This window comes from Amblyomma maculatum, chromosome 4, assembly GCF_055883805.1.
Source record: "Amblyomma maculatum isolate TAMU_Amacu chromosome 4, ASM5588380v1, whole genome shotgun sequence".
NCBI classification, from domain to species: Eukaryota; Metazoa; Arthropoda; class Arachnida; order Ixodida; family Ixodidae; genus Amblyomma; species Amblyomma maculatum.
In genome coordinates, this window is record NC_139347.1 from 96301200 (window position 1) to 96318877 (window position 17678).

The 17678-nt window shown below is 47.2% G+C and overlaps 1 pseudogene; it reads right to left on the reverse strand.

The window, feature by feature from the left end:
- Window positions 1-15794: 15794 nt before the first annotated feature.
- Window positions 15795-17678, reverse strand: part of LOC146191713 (alpha-tocopherol transfer protein-like) — a 17887-nt pseudogene continuing 16003 nt past the window's right edge.

Sequence of the window (17678 nt, forward strand, 5' to 3'; positions counted from 1 at the left end):
ATATCGGTAATTATGAGCATGTTACACGAGTAGCGAAGTACGTTTCCGCTACATTTCTTCTGCGCTCTGCGCACATGCAGAGCCATCTTGCGGCAAACACAGAAGAACCCCTCCTCGCAATGTGCGGCGCTGCCCCGACACGTAGCGCGCCACTCGCTGTGTGACTCAAGGGCATACCGAAAGAATGAGTGGGCGGTGCGAACGAGGTGCAATAACGCTATCGCGTTCCACTCTTGAAGGCGAAGCTTAAGCGTCCTCCAAATTTTATTGAAACGATAGCTTCACTACGCGAGGTGCTTCGAGCCGTCGGGTATGCACGGTTTTCACCTTGAGAGAGATTTAGAGGTCAAACTGCTATGTTAAGCATCGTGGTCGCCATGTTACTTTGGGGCATAGTCACCTAGGCCATCAAGCGGCCCGTGACCACTGTCAAAGCCACATGGGGAGACGTTAGTGTGACGTGAAAGTAGAGGGCGCTAGAGGGGTGATACTAGTGCCATTTTTTTAACCTACACCAGCTACACTAGCGTAGCAAAAAATCATTGGAGGTATTGGAGATTTGCTACACTGGTGTAGCTGGTGTAGGTCGCGTAAGATGACGTCAGTGTGACGTGGAAGTAGAGGGCGCTAGAGGGGTGATACATGTATAAATAGGAGCCCCTGGGCTCCTACGTAGATTACAACACTGCGAGATTGAGGAGGACGAACACCTTGCTACAGTAGCGCGTCGGAATGCGAAGACGCGTTGGAATGAATCCTTGAAAAGGCGGCGGGCGAAGAGACCGATGAAGAACGGGCTTCACGTTTGGAGAAACGCACATTGTGTTACAAGCTTGGCAATGAGCGTAGCCATGTACATGGAGCCTTCGGTTCCCTCCAGGGTTAACCAAACTTAAACCACCAGCTAATTTTTAGTGTGTAGCACTATGACGGATTTCGCCGGTGTCTGTCCGAAGCCGCTCACTCTTTCTCTCTCCGTGAACTTGAAGTGGAGAAAGAGAAGGTGGCGGAGCGGCGGCATAGCTGCAGCAGAAGCCTCTCTGTCCATCCGTCTCTCCGTGAACGTGGAAGAGGAGAAAAGGAAAGTGGTGACGCCCGCATCACGCGACTTTACACTGAGGGGGCGGAGCGGCCGCATGGAGGCACCCGACGGAGAGAGGGGCGTGTCAGTTGCCGACGTGGCGGCCGTCACTGTGTAGTATTGCACAAGCGTGTGTTACTCCGGAGTGGGCAGTCGTGTGTCGCTCGCGCGTCCTCAGCATCGGCATCTCTCTCCTCGCAACAGTCACTCGTCAGCCTTCACGGACAACAGACGTACACGCGCGGTGCTCCCTGGACCTCGGCTCCAAGCCGCTCACCGCATCGTCAGCTGCTTGTGCTTACCATAAACCGGCGCTCGCCTTCAAGCGCGTTTCCCTCTCTCTTTCTCTCTCTCCCCGTGATCCTACCCAGACCTTTCGGCCGCAGAGCAGTGCATTGTAAAGAGGTGCATTGTGCCTGTTTTCGTTCATTTCTGAAGATGGTGTAAGGAAAGCTAAGGATGCGGCTGCGCCGCGCGTTTGCTTCGCGTCGCAATGGATGAATCCGGGCCGTCAGGCACTCCGGCGCAGGTTCTTCGTGCTTGACGTGCTGAAGTACAACGGTTAAGCAGTGGTTCGCACATACTTCGCATTTGATTAACTATGCAAATCGGCCGTATTTTTTTTTCTACGTTGTTAATAGCTAGTTTAATCGGTAGGAACGATGTCTGCGGTGGTTGCGCCCATATTTCCTATTGAAAGAGCCCGTTCAAATCTTATGACGGGACTGTTCATAGTCGTTACGGTTATGAGCATGTGTGTGCTTGCTCCCCTCCACGTTCTGTAGCCCCGCCGTGGTGGTGCAGTTGTTACGGCGCTCGACTACTGTACCCAAGGTTGCGGGATCGAATCCCGGCTGCGGCGGTCACTTTTCGTTGGAGGTGAAAAGCAAGGCGCCCGTGTGCTGTGCGATGTCAGTGCACGTTAAAGAGCCCCAGGTAGTCGAAATTCCGGAGTCCTCCACTACGGAGTCTCATAGCCTGAGTTGCTTTCAGACGTTTAATCCGACAAACCAACCAAACTATTAACGTTTTGCAAGTTACCTTCCGACCGGAACGATGTTTGAAAGGCAACAATTAAGCTAGTATTCAGCATCGGGGAGGCAAAGCAAATTTTGGCTAGCTTCTCTACAGGCACCTGCAGCAAGCAGGCAACATTTATCGGGAAGTCGGAGGTGGTATTGTGGTATTCGTGATGCAGTTTAGGTTGAAGTATTGGAAACAATTTTTTCTATTTCCCGTCCACCCACACATAGTTAAAGAGCTGCACAGCCATCCACAGCCTGCCGAGACACAACTCCGCATTGAAAGCGCCAACTCCATCTTCTTTTTGTGCGGAACTGCTTGCAGTGCAAGAGGCGCTTCGCTCTGTGGTCGCCATTACCATGCTTCCCACGGCCCGTATTATCATACGTACAGATGCCCTCCAGGGGACAAAGCTACTTAGACGCGTCAGTAGTAGCCCGGAAATCTGCCAGAACATACACAGTCTAGCGGCTCGCATACTTAATCCAATTCGTATTGAATGGACCCCACGTGACCTTTTAAGTGCTCAAAGCCAAGTGGATTCTGCGACCCGCCTTTCAAACTCAACCTCGACATCGCCAAACCTCATAAAATTGGACAATGCCACCCTGCTTTTAACAAGAAAGGAGCACCTCTGGCGCCGTACACGTGCTCTTATACCTCCGTGTACGGTAAGCCTCCCCCGCGGTCTAACCCGTGCAGAGGAGGTGGCGCTTCGGAGGATTAGAGTTGGGGTGGCCCTAACACCAGCAGTGATCCGAAAGTGGCCACAATTTCGGTATTTATATCCACACCCTGGGTGCCCCATCTGCAAGTCTAGAAATATAGAAGCTGACATCCATCACCTACTGTGGGATTGTCCACCGTTGAAGCCAACGCGGATCCGGCACCTGGTGGCAGCTGGCCTCTCCCCCCATAATCCGCAGTCATATGCTGTTTGGACACTGGGACCGCATCATCGTTCACTCCTCGATTTCATTGCATCAGCCAACCTTTTTTCATTTATTTGACCACACCCTTCATCCATCGTAACATTCCTTTTATGCCCTGAGGCAATAAACTTTGCAAAAAAAAAAAAAAAAAGCGCCAACCACTCGCCTTCCCCCACCAGAAAAGGCTGTCGCGTGTTTAATTGTTCCGTATTCGCGTAAACGTGCTCATTAAGGCAATCATCGACTTCATATTTGCCGCAGCTTTATTGGATCAGGTTCCACTACCATGCTCTCAATTTTCTTCTGATTTGCTCGCTGCAACCACAGGTAAGAAAAATTGACCAAATAAATTTACACAGATCTAAGCTACTTGTTGTGATGCTGTTCAACCGAAGCTAGAACGCGTATAGTATTGAAAAATGCCAATATTGATAAATAAAAATTATTTTGTTAATATTTACTCTTTCATCAGTTTGGCGCGTCGAGAAAGTATCTTGGCCTCCTCCATCAAGCTGTAAACTGTACCGGACGCGCTGATAAGACATGAAGGAAAGTATCATATTAGCCCTGTTTACATGTACCCAACTGCGAGTGTCGAGTTGAGCAGTCGAGTTGAGTGGACTCAACCCTACCGGGTTTACATTAAACCGACCCACCGAGCGGCGATTACAGCGGCGTCTCGCGTCGAGACGAAGAATTAGCAGATGAAATCAGATTTTGGTTTTTCTCCTCAGCGCATCCCTGGCATTTTTCATACCGTTCTCCTTTCCCAATGTTCTCCGACCCGACTCGACAACGTTTGCATGCTTCCTACAGTGGGGTTGAGTCTAGACAACTTTCCCTCCACTTCTCGACAAGTCGCCTCTCTTCTGGCATCACCACAGAGCCAGACACGCAGCGGCTAGTCAGTTTCGCTTCGACCGCGGCCTCGTTGATAATAGCCGCGTTGGTATCTAAGCACGCAGTCAATTCGTTATAATCCGGCTTCAAAATGCGCATTGGCAGACCGATCTACTCCGGACGCGCCCCTTATGCGCTGTGTTGCAAAGTAAAGGCGCCTATCAGACTGCTATCTGTGTGCCGTAACGCGCACCCTACAAATGTATTTAAATTTTTTTTGGCCATATACTGTTTGGAAGACCCCAGCTCGAATTCCACAAATAAAACAGACCTAAAGTTACAAAGCTAATTTTAGCGTATCCAGTTAATTTGCGAAATAACTGAAGCATTCTGCCTCTTACCTGATGTTAGCTTTTCTTCTTTAATTTTTGAACTTCCTGAAAAATACACCCGGTATACTGCTGTCGACTTAAGAGATCGTACCCATGGTCTGCTCAGAGGTAATCATTTACAAGAAGGGGTTCTCTGTTAAAGGCTCCCCTGTATGGGTGATAGTTCCAGACGAATAGGGAGCCAAGTTCAGAGATAAAATTGCTTGTACGATAAAGTACAGTTATGAATAATCGAAGTCGTGTTAAGTCCTTCCTAACGACACTCATGTGTTAACAGTTGCCTTTTACGAATTCCCCGACCACGAAAAAGCTACTGGACGTATCATTATCTCCTTTGTTGGTACTTTGAATCTCTTTCGTCTATCTGTAAAAATCTTCAGGATGTATGGAAATGCCTGTTAAACACCATCTTGTGAATAATCAATTAGGATATGCCCGGAAATTAACCTACTTTGTACATTTTTGGAATGATAATTTTTTTCAATATGTTAGTTCACGGATTGAACACCGCTGACATCCACAACCTTCGCCCACCATTTTTCATCCTTCGGAAATTCAGCTGTTTCATAGTGCACTCGCCTTATTTGAAAATGATAGTTCTCCGAGTTTATAGACGAGAAAAAAATGATGCAGTTAGGTTACTTTTGATATAAAAATAGCCTATGCTTCATTAACAAACTTTCCAAAATTTTGAAGCAGCATTTGATGTTTGTGATCAATTCTATTTATACGACGCCATTCTTTTTCTTTAAATCTGAGGTTTAAACTTTATGCACGTAATAATATCACCCACAATGGTTCCGTCTCTGGTAAAGAGCTCCATAGGTATCGATGACAATGTGAAATCGTCATTGTGCACGTGGAAAAAAAAAAAAAACGGAATACGAAAATCCGGTTTTGGGGTAAATGTCTCTTCTAATTCACAAAAACAACGTCGAAGCAAACAAAATTTACCGTTGAAACATCGACTTCGCAGTTATATCAATATACAGCCCGGTGCGAATTCCTAAATCACAGTTTTACTTCTTTCTGATGTTTTTACCTCTTTGCTTAAATTGCTAGTTACAAAATACTAGACCACTTTGCAAGTCGTACTTAGTCGTATGGCTTGAGGACGTCAATTTCAACTTACGACGTATAACTTCATTTGGCAAGCCAGCCATATAAGATAATGATGTCATAATCTTCTAGTTATTACATACACACCACTAATGCATGTAATCTTGATTGCGTGATTTTGATGACGTCATCAATTTATAATTACGACATACTACGCCTCTTGTAAGTCATACTTAATCATATTGGTGCGATAAAATAATAAAGGGGTGTTTATTTACAGTGCAGATGGGAGCGGGACAAAGTGAGGCCTACTAGCTCCAAAAACCAGTGACTCTTGGCTGCCAGCATAATCTGACCATGACCGACGGCTTCACTCGCCGACCCAAAGCAGATCCCGCGACCCCCACGAGAGTCGGTAATAGTGTGAGCACGGACACTTGCCCGGACCTCACGTTCGTAAGGAAGAGCAGGGAGTCACAGTGGGGAAAAATGATGGAAAACCTAGGCAGCGGTCGCTTTATCCTCCGGACGCGAATAGCATCGGACAGGAAATGCTGGATTGGACAAGCAAAATTCACAGACTGAAACGCGTTTCGTGTGGCTTGCAAAAAATTTGAAGGTGGCATCCAATCACTGGAAGAATAGAGCGGCATGCTGAGACAAACGCGCGACAAATGCACAAAAAGTGTAAGGCGAGCGACAACGACTCCCGAAGTAGACGGGCACCTGCTGCGACTATAGGAAGTCAGACGAAGTCTCACTAAAAGATGGCGGAAGCAAGAACACAACAGGAAACTAAAACTAAAGATAGCAGAGGTTACGGCAAAAGCTGACGAATACGCAGCGCAACTCGCGAAATAAAATAGGGAACAATCCAGCGACTCGCTTAAGGGAACCTTGGGCACGGCCAGAACCTGGAATCTCCTAAAAGCATTATTCGATCCGACCAAAATCAAATAAAAAAACAATAAAAGCATCCAAAGATTCATTCACTCATTCGAGAGTTCGGACACCGACTTTTTAGAGAAGGCCCGAAGAAAATGTTTCGGTGATCCCAACCCCTCTTGAGACCAAGAAAACTATCGCGGAGCAGAAACGAGAGACTCGACCGCTGAAGAACTATGGAAGAAGTGTACGCGGCCATAATGAATGCGACCAGAAACACGGCAGCAGGAGCGGACAGTATCGACAACGCCCTGATCCACAACCTGAGTGACGACCTCATACAAGAGCTCCGTAAGCTTTCTAAACAAAAACTGGGAGGCGTAGACGGTTCCCAAAGACTAGAAACACGCCGAAGTAATTATGATCCCTAAACTTGGCAAAAATCACCAAATTGAAAACCTCAAAAGCAAATCGCTCACGCCGTGCCTTGGCAAGCTTTACGAGCGGGTGGTGATGCTCAGACTGCAAATTGACATGCAAGATAAGGACCGTGTACCCCATTCCATGTGCGGCTTCAGCGAAAAACTCTCGACACAGGATTTGCTTCTTCAAATACAAGATGTGCTCCCTCAACATACCCCGAACGGGTGAAAACGTCACAACGGCCCTCGGTATCAAGGGAGCATTCGATAACGCCAGTCACGAAGCGATCCTCACAGGCCTAGACGACCTGGACTGCGGACGCAGAATCCACGGGCACGTCAAAGCCTTCCTGTCAGACAGAACTGCCTCCATCGGTATGGGAGACATTCGATCGAACAAAATTCATGCGCTAAACAAAGGAACACCCTAAGGGTACGTCATCTCACCTATCCTCTTCAATATAGCAATGATAGGTCTAGCACGAAAAGTACAGAAGATCGAACGCATCGCCATGTATGCAGACGACATAACAGTTTGGACAAACACCGGTTTCCTAGGGGAGAAGGAAGAAAAACTACAGGAAGCTGCCTCCTGTGTACAGAAATATCTCGGAGAAAGAGGACTCGTATGCTCGACCGAGAAGTCGGAACTGCTTCGAGTGTGGAGAGGCAAACAAAACCGGATCGTCCCAACCAGTGAGAACCTGAAACTCAACATCTACCTGGAAGGAATGCCCATCCCGGAAAAGACAACAATAAGAATATTGGGTATGTGGGTTCAATTCAACCAACACAGTACTCACACTTTTACCTGCTCAAAGCCACAACGCTACAACACGCATGATCACCCGCATCACCAACAGGCAGCATGATATGCTCGAAGAGGACACACTAAAACTAGTCATAAACCTGGTAGTGAGCCTAATTATGTACAGCCTACCCTACCAATGCCTCAACAAGAGCGAAATACAACAAGCGGATGCACTGCTACGCAAAGCGTATAAGACAGCGCTCCGACTACTGCGCAACACGTCGACAGAAAAGCTCATGGCTCTTGGGTTGCTAAATACCTTCGAAGAGCTACGCGTGGCGCAGCTTGCAAAAACTCAGGCTGCTGCAGACAACAATCCTGGAAGAGCGCTCTTACAGACACTCGGATACTGCGAGCAGATGCGAGAAATAGCGAAGATGGAAACGATCCCCGACGAACTTCGCAAGTCCCTCAAGGTAGCTCCGATCCCGATAAACATGGACCCCAACTTGCGCCGAGGCAGACGAGAAGCAAGGGCCGGATTTATTCAAAAAACATACGCTCCTCAAGACACGACCGTGCATGTATAGACGCGTCCTCAAGAGGAGGACACAACAAAAGTGCAGGGACCACGGTGGTCGATTCGTCTCTACGCGAACTGACCAGCGCCTCTATGCGACACCGCACGGTAGCAGAGGCCGAGGAAGTAGCCGTTGCTCTAGCGGTGGCGGAGGTCTATAGTACCGGGCGGTCGCTAACGATACTCACGGACTCTCAAAAAGCCTGTCGAAATTACATAAATAGTAGGAGAGATCATCACGCGCTCCGTATACTACTCGAAGCGAGCGACAAAATTAAAACCATGAAGAAAACAAGACCACACAAAAAATTTGGTACCGGGGCACACGGGAGTGGCAGGGAACCAAGGGGCCGACAGGATAGCTCGAGCATACACTACTTTGCAAGTCGTACTCGTGGACTTGTCGGATGCTCAGAAGAGCATCCGACGAGTCCACGGAACTTTTGCCAGCACTCAAATAGATAGATGGATTAATTGAAAGGAAAGGGCCGAGAGATAAAGGTATACTCGGCCATACTAGAAAACTATAGAGGCAGAAGAATGCGATATCTCCCACCGCACAGTTCTCTCAACACAGAGGAGACAATTACAGACAGGTTCATACCCAAGCCTACACATACTAAACAAAATGCACTCTACCATATACGCGGACAGATGTCGGTGGTGAGACGAAAAACCCACACTGTATCATATCACATGGGCCTGTCAAAACATGATGTGGTCCCCTAAATTCGAAACTCGAGTGCGGAACAATGGGAGACTCTGCTGTCCAGCGACCGCTGCGAAGACCAGCAAGGTCTGGTACGCACAGCGAGCTCAACGGGCGGCAGTGGCCAGCGGAGCCCTGGACTGAAGGCAACCGACCATTTTGTAAAAGTGGACGAGGTCGACGGAGAAGACTTCTGTGGCGACAAGGAGACACATCTGAAGACGTCCCAAAAACCGCCAATATAATATAGGGCTAAAGTTTTTCCTTCCTTCCAAAGCAGTGCCCATTCTGGACGTTACTGCGGAAACAATTGTCAAAGCCTTCGTTTCGGCGTAGGTACATGCATGTTACCACGGATCGCGGCTGCCAGTTCGAATGGCCCTATTCACTTCCCTCACCCGTCTGCTCGGCACTAAACACTGCCGCACCACAGCATACCATCCCTGTGCTAACGGCATGGTCGAGCGGCTCCATCGTCAGTTCAAGACTGCCCTCACTGCTCGCCTGGCTTGCTGGCCTACGCGCCGTTCTTCGTCGTGAACTTGGCTGTTCGGCGGCGGCTTCCCGGAGACTTGTTCGTTCCTTCGGCTCCCTCTTCCCAGCCCCTGAAGTACATTCAACGCCTTCAAGACTGCATTCAACACCTGGGCCCAGTCCAGCCTCGATTATATGACTGTCAGGTCTTTGTGTTCGCAAACCTTGCGTCCTCGACACATTTTTTCTAAGGCGAGGTGCTCTAAAGGCACCTCTCAACCCCTCATACGACGACCCGTACCATGTCCTAAACAGGACGACAAATTCGGCGACTATATTGCTGGATAATCATGAATCCTTGGGTCGCCTCAAACTAGCATACATGGCGACACCTCCTCAGGAGCTCCCCTTGGACGTTGCTGGCTTGTCTCTCGACCTGCTTACCGCCGAGCCAATCTCATCCCTGCCCCGTCAGCGCGTACATTTCGCCGTTCAGTCTGGGCGAGAGTCGCTGTAGCGCACAGTAACGCTCTAATGCGGAGGCGCTAAGATCAGCATTCCCAGCCGGTGAAAGAAGAAAATAAAGTTGAGCGGCGCATGATCAGTGCGCACGCACGGCACGAGCTGTTCGGTTCAAGAAGCCTGCCATGCTGGTCCTCTTGCTCTGGTGCTCCGCTGCGACTCCATAAATTTCCTTTGTTAATATGGAAGAGAAAGAGGAATTCCCAGGCTTTTTCCTGGGAGGAAGTGCTGCGTAATGCGAGCCCCGATATACAATTGGGCGCCGTAAACAGCGCTGAAGAAGTCGCCGCAAGCCACCAGCTAACGGCCACTTGGTTCTTCTACTAAGACCCAGTAAGACTACTCCCGACAATAAAGTTCTCTCTCTCTCTCTCCTGGTTGACGAATTTTTGTTCAGAAGTACGTACTCTAAGGGGAATGGACACTATAATAAACGGAACAGGGAAATGGTCGCTAGATGTACCACAATCCACTGTAGCCCATGATGAAACCCTTAAACCATTCGCTGCTAGCGTTAAAATAGTTACTGACCTAGAATCTGCTCGTATATAGGTTATGCCTGGACTATTACAGCAGCGCACATCATTTACAGACGTCCAGCTCCGAAGACGCTGCCCACATATTTTTGAACGGTAACCCCAAAGAACACGGTGAATTCAAATCGCCAGCAGTGATCACTCTGTTCTGTGAACTCAATAGATCGCTTAAACAATATGTTGTATACGGACGCCTGCTGGGAAGTAGACATTTGCAATAGTGAGAGGAGCACACTGCGGAATTGTGACATGAACTGCAAGCAGTTCGCAGTCTGGTCGTAGAATTTTGTGACACCTCCACCCGATGAAATATTTTTGAGGAAATTAATATTAGCAAGCCGCCGCCCCGGCTGCTAGTGCGATATATATATATCGCACTAGCAGCCGAACGTTCTGAACTGAACGTTCTGAACTGTTTGAGATCAAATGGCCGATCTCCCGAAAGTCATATTTCTTAAAGTAATGTCTGCGCTGAATTTTGAGATAATATTCTGTAAATCGTGAAGCTAAGATGCATCTAACGACAATTCCACTGTGGTACTTTTAACCCCGCCATGATTGCTGTAAAATCTGGGAGGCTGTGACAGCCTCCTCTGAACATCAGTTTTATGCTAAAGATTAAAACCACCATTTTTCTTTTAGTGTTAGAATGAGCGGACTTTGAGGGAGAGGAAGAGCGCAGCGCTTTCGGGATGAACACGTGATCTCTACATCCAGAGGGCAAACGGTGGACAGGTGAGTATCCTCAGGACCCTGACTTTCCACTTTCATGAACGCAAAATAAGTAGGCGACGACTGGGTCGAGTCTGCAGTAACAAATCCTCAGATCCCCTAGTAACCGTAAAAGCAGGACATTAAGTTGTAAGAAGTTTGTCAACTTGTAAAGCTGCAATTTGGGTAGACCCAATCTATGTAGAAATGGCCTGTGACACAGCTTCGGTAAGCGTAATTACCATCAACATACGCTCTATGACACCCTCAAGTGCTTTCTTCACAGCTAAGCCAACCGAATGTCTTAGGCCTGCTTCCACATCCGAAATAACGGCTTGAGGGGCTAGTTGGTGCTGCATCGTATTCAGAAATGTGGCTCAACAACGTACCTGAGTGTAGAAGAGGAGGAGGGGTGAAGAGGAAGTGTTTTCAGATTCTTATTACAGTTGGTAGTGTGCGCGTGTGTTGTGTATCTTCTCTTGTGTTTGTGTTTGTTGCGCCACATTTCTGAATACGATGTTCCACATCCGAACCTAGTGTTCTTGCACAAGCAGCAGATGAATGCCACTTTCGGTTTTGCTGCGCATAGGCATCTGCCCTAGAGCACATTTTGTGCTGGATAAAGTCTAGAACACTTTGTTCATCTTCCCGTTTTGGGTAAGTATCATCATCATCGTCACAATCGGGGTGATCTCCACGGCATAGTGAACAAATTAACGCGGAAGACGTACAAATGTTAGAGGAATGGTTGTCTCCACTAAGTATGCAGCTTGTTGCTGATTTGCATGCCTCGCTGCTATGTCCAAATCATCAGAAGGTTTTGCATTGCAAAGGGCGAGGCTCAAGGGAATCCACGCGTTACACAATGCCTCTGGTGAACATTTAGCCCCCGCAAATGTTGCAATCCTCGATTCTGTTGACACCCTGGACCCATCATCATCCCTGCTGCATCGTAAGAGTGATATGATGCCAACCCCATCATCATTAAATTCCTCATTCATTTCCTGGGTAGAAGCCGATGGATCCACTCCGCGTACAATACCTTTTGAATATGCTAGCTGTTCAGGGATGAAAGGCTTCACTGGTAGTGATGTAAACGATGTGAATTGAAGCAAATCCGACACACAATGCAGATCTCAGGACTTGCAGAGAATGCCCCTCCTGCTAAAAGGACGCACCCCCGAGATTTCTAAGCAGCGGCTGGCGACAGCCGATAGTTTCTCCTGGGTTATTTGGGTTTTTCAGTTTCAGGACTCCATTCCCAATTGGTACAAATGCCACCGGTATCACGCTTACTCCGTTTATGCCAAAAAATTCCAGATCCAATCTTTGGGCCGGCAGACTGGTGAACCAGGATGCCGACCCCCCCCCCCCCCCCCCCCCCCCCCCCCTTCCCCCCTGGGGAAGCTAGAGGCATTATCCAAGACCTATGGGATCATGTGACCCATTTTCCGGTTTAAATTATATTACTAACCAATCCTCCGACGTGTAATTGCGTCACTGGATACAGCTGTCAGGCTAGCAGCGTCTGAGTGACAGGTGCAGCGAAAAAAAAAATGGGCGAGAGGGCAACAAAATGTAAAGGGAGAGGATAGGAAACAGAAAGGCGAGAGGAGTACGGACGACAAGAATGGCAGCATGGTGTCGCGAAACCTGAGCTATATACAGCTCTCGCTGCACAAAATCATATTGCAGATTAGATAACTTATGTTGAGGACGTATATAATACAAGTTTCTATTACACTTTGTCGAGGTCCTGCCTGCATAGCATATTCAATTTGCTTATGTATCTTCCTAAATATTTTAAGAGTTACTGAAAGCCGTCAAAAGCAAAATATCGCTGCCATGCTTAATGACACCCAGTTTCATTAGAGCATGTTCGGGTTGACACCATGCCCTACTTGTTTATAACTGACGGGTCTTCGATGACATAAACGTTTTGTTCGAGTAAAGTGACAAGTAATTACCTACTGGGAAAAGCAGAATTCGTCGGTGATGTATATATAATTACGTCCATATCAAGCAATTTCATTTCGGAATAAGACACGTGTCGCTAATGAATGAGATCTCTGACTGCCGAACCAAGGTTTTGTAATATCTACGCCTGACATTTTAAATCACTATGTATCTCTGAAACAGTGGGAGACGCTGAAACAATCCAAATCAATTGCTGCTAAGAAGCATGAACACTTATCGGACCTACCATGCCCCGTCCTCACGCCGCAATGGTGGCGATTGGTGGATCACGTGATGTAGCTTTCTGCTACAATTGCCAGGGTCGATACCAAGGTTTTGATACGCTTCTTTATTGCGGGCGAAATGTAAGAACGTCAATACGTGGTGTCTTCCGAGCCCCTTAGAGGAACTCGAATGGTATAAAATTACCCTGGAAATGGCGTTTAACGATTTTTTTTTTTTGCTAGCCAATTGCGTAGATGTAGGAGAGAGGACACTTCACACTAAATTGAATGAGGTATCCCGTTTATTTTGTTTTCGGGTTCCAGGCGTCATGTTTCTTGTTAAAGCATTTCTCACTTAAACGCGCTTACTGTCAGTCCCGATCCGAAAGTACCACTCAACCAAGAAAGGCAAATTTCATTTGCCTTGGGCGCCCCGTTGTTCCGCTGCAGAAAGAAACCACAGAAGAAAGAGCGAAAGGTACCACAAAAACATTGGTGGCCATGTGCACCCAGGCCACACTAAAAGAAGCGATATTTGATGCACATCAGTCTCGCCTTCCTCAGTCCAACGCAGACTTTCTTCCTTCTATTTATGTACGACAGCGGAGGAGTGTGATGATGTGTTTGGAAGTTGTGAGGTCACCTCAGGGTTGACCGGAGTACACTCGCTGGGCTGTTAGGCTTTCGCTCATTTCGCGGGCCTGGATTTTAGAAAATAAGGAATGGCTGCTTGTCTCGTTTTGCTTAGTGCCCCAACGCCTCCTCCCCCTCCCCCCCCCCCCCAAACATACTAACAGAATTTTGCTGTCAGTGAGTTGACAGTTGGCAACTGGCGTATCTTGACAATAAAAACTGGGCCATAGGGATGAATTCAAACAGCAGGCTGCAAGGACCACAAGTTCTACGTATATTCGTGACTCGGCAAAAGTTCATTAGTCTACATCTTGGAATACAGCGTCGTTTATGCTGAATTCCCGCTGGCCTGCTTGCTACCATTCAACTCGGAGCTCCTCACCTGTTTCAGAGCTTTGAGCGCGCACTGCCTGAGAGTGAACTTCTCTGCGTCTTGTGGCTTCGCGCAAGTCATGCGTTATTACCTGAAGCAGATGGTTTCTGAGATTGGTGAGCAGCCAGCTATGTTGGCGGTGCATCTCATATTCAACTGAATCGCTATAGAAATGCTGGGGCTGTATAGCTGGAGGAAGAAAGAGGTTGATGTGCGACCACAATATTATGTAGTACGCTTCTGGGCTGTGACATTTTGCAGCGCCCTCAGTAAAGAAAACATGGTTGTTACTTGGGTCCATTCACGAGCGCACAAATGGCACGTGCTAATGTATGCATAAGGTACTTCCTAATAGCATCTTGGTATAACGCGTGACACCTTTTTATCTCTGAGGCGGTGTCCGTACTACTATCTACTATTAAAGGTTCGGTACAGTGCCCTATCAAGTCCTGGAGCATCAATGGACAAGAAGTGGAAGCTGTGACAGATTTTCTGTTCTTGGGCGCCAAGATTACCTCGGAAGGAGACTGCAGCCATGAAATTAGGAGACGCCTGCTTCTGGGAAAGAGAGCAATGGTTAGCCTTGACCGCCTAGTAAAGAGCAGAGACATTAGTCTGCCAACCAAGATCCGTATAACCCGTGCTATGGTCTTTCCAGTTGTGATGTATGGATGCGAGAGTTGGACTGTGAAAAAGGCTGACCGCCGAAGAATTGACGCGTTTGAATTGTGGTGCTGGCGAAGACTCTTGAGAGTTCCTTGGACTGCCAGAAGATCAAATCAGTCGATATTGTCGACCATAAACCCTGACTACTCATTGGAGGGTCAAATTCTAAAGTTAAAGCTCAGCTACTTTGGTCATCTGATGAGAAGAGAGGAGTCGCTGGAGAAAGATTTGATGTTGGGAAAGGTTGAGGGTCGCCGGAGAAGGGGTAGGCAGCGAACGCGATGGTTAGATGGCATTCTCGAAGCATTGCAGATGAAGCTATGTGATGTTAAGAAGATAGTGAGAGACCGGAAAGCGTGGCGTGACATGGTCCATAGGGTCACGAAGAGTCGGACACGACTGAACGCCTGAACTGAACTGAACTGACAGTGAAATATAACTAAATTTTTTGACTTATTTAACGGTATTAATTGATTGATTGATTGATTGATTGATTGATTGATTGATTGATTGATTGATTGATTGATTGATTGATTGATTGAATGAATGTAATAGGCGCAGTGATCCTGTAAAAAGCACATGCACCGAGCACCAGAATTTCACTTAAAAATGAAAAAGTAAGTTAACTTCTCATCGAATTCTAACGGCGGAGACTTGACTGTAATAGCTTTTGTCACTCAAAGGAACCAAGCCCTCTGTTCGGACCTTTCTGGCAGCATGTGTCAGGTGCGTTACCGTCTCGCCTGCGAAAAACCTGCACTGCACGGCTGGCCGCAGGATACGGGGGTGACACTAAAATGATTTCGAGGAAATGAACGCAAAAGCTGGACGCCTGACGAGTGGAAATTATCTCTGTCGGTTGGAGATCAGATGATGCAGACCACACCGATTCAAGCGCTTACGTTAACTCATATACAGCGGAGACTGGAAGGAGACAGTATACAGCTCATCTGACCGCAGTTGCCGCAGTCGTTTCGTCCGGTCCTTTCCGTGTGCCCGTGATAGTAGGTTTTTATTTCTTCGTATCTAGGTCGCTACGACGCGCCATTCGAAACAGCGGAATAAAAACAACGAAAATGAGTAAAGAAAAAAAAAAGAATGTGGGTGCAAGAAGGACGTGGTCGAACGCCGTCTCGCCGCGATGGCTGCCAACATTAATCCGTCCGAAGCGCAGCGCAGGTCTTGGAAATTCGACCGAGACTTGGCGTTTAGGAGTTGTCTGTGCTTGCCTCTTCCTCCGTCAGGGGCAGTATCCGTACTTCATGTCCTGTACGAAGCTGTCCTCGCGGTCGTACAGGCTCTGGCAGTACTTGGTGTTGTCGAAAGCCCCGTTCACGCCACCGTACTCCTCGGGCAGGATGCTGGGCGGAAGGTACTGGTGCAACGAACTCATGTCCGAGCCGTGGATGTGTATCTGCGAACAAGTGGGGGAGTGGAACGGGGAGAAGGATGAAACTGGCACTGCGCCCACGGTGATCAGGTGTTCAGATGACTCGAATTTTTCTGACTTTTAGCGTACTTTGTAAAAACAAAAGCAACAAAAACTATTGGGCGAATATTTTAGTTGGTGCAGATGAAATCCAAAAGCACACGTCTTTTTGACTCCGCTTATGCAGTAGAGATGAGCAACTTAAGGACTTTTGTCATATCGGAACCTTTAAAGGGGATAAATATTAACGAATGTATTTGTATTATTAATAAAAAAATAAATAAATTTTATTAGTTTTAGTTATTATAATTCGAAGAACTTTTGCCTCTCTTTGGCTTCTATTAAAAATAGAATTTTATTCTAAATTCAGACCGGATTTTTTTTGGCTTCGGCGGTCCCTTTTCGGTGAAGACTTAAAGCAAAAAAAAAAATGAGATAAGGTTTCGCAGTATAGGTAAGCCAAATGGACGTTCGAAAGTATATCTCTACCGACTCACGGATTTGCTTTGTGTTTAAATGTTGAAGCCAATGAAATGCAAGCACAGCGCTACAGAGTGGCAGTGATATATGCATGGTCTTTGGAAACCACGCATGATGGACCACCATTGCGAATCTGTTGTTTTAGCAAAAGACCACTTCAGAAGGATGATTGTTCATCTAAAAGAAGTGTCTGTCCATACTTAATCCAAAACAAAGTGGCACGCCCTTTTTCGTAATTTGTTCTACACTGCCTATTTTCTACTGTTAGTTGGTGTCGTAATATCTTTTTACAAACTTTGTGTATATAGAACGTTGCTTCCAATTGTAATAAAAAGCATGCTGAAAAAAATGCAGATACAAGCTTCTGTACTCGCTTCTCACGAGACATTCCTTGGTTCGAATATACTCTGCTCCTACTCCCCTTTTTTTTTTGTTCTTCTTTAAACTGTTGATAAGCGCCTGCCAAGTTCCAACGTCATTCTAGGTCACCACGAGATACGGAACGGCGAGGCATTTTTTAACCCATGAAATAGCGATTTTGCACTAAAATGCACGTCATCCTTCATTCCATCATAGCACGGTAAAAGATCCTCAGTGGCCATAGCTAATATGTAACCCTTCACTATGACATTTCTTGTAGTCATCCGTGGGAAGCTGCTCTGACCGGCACCAACCCGCAGGAACAGCAAAGGCTGACCAAGCGGGCCTGCACGAACTCAGCAGCAAGCTGGGCCCCGTGGAGTAAGGCCTCTCCTCTAGAAGGGAACACCCAGGCTACATAGCACGAATAAATTTTTTCCTCTTCCTCCTTCTTCTCTATGTGCTGCTTGCTGAGCTTCAAATTGTATATGGTACTCTCTAACACACGTCACATGATCGTTCCACCGAACAGTATGCTCAGAAAAGAAGTAAAAGTCAATCTACACCACCGTTTCACTGACCCTGTTGATGTTTTTGGTGGTGAGGAATGGCTTGGCCAGCGAGAAGAACACGTTGAACA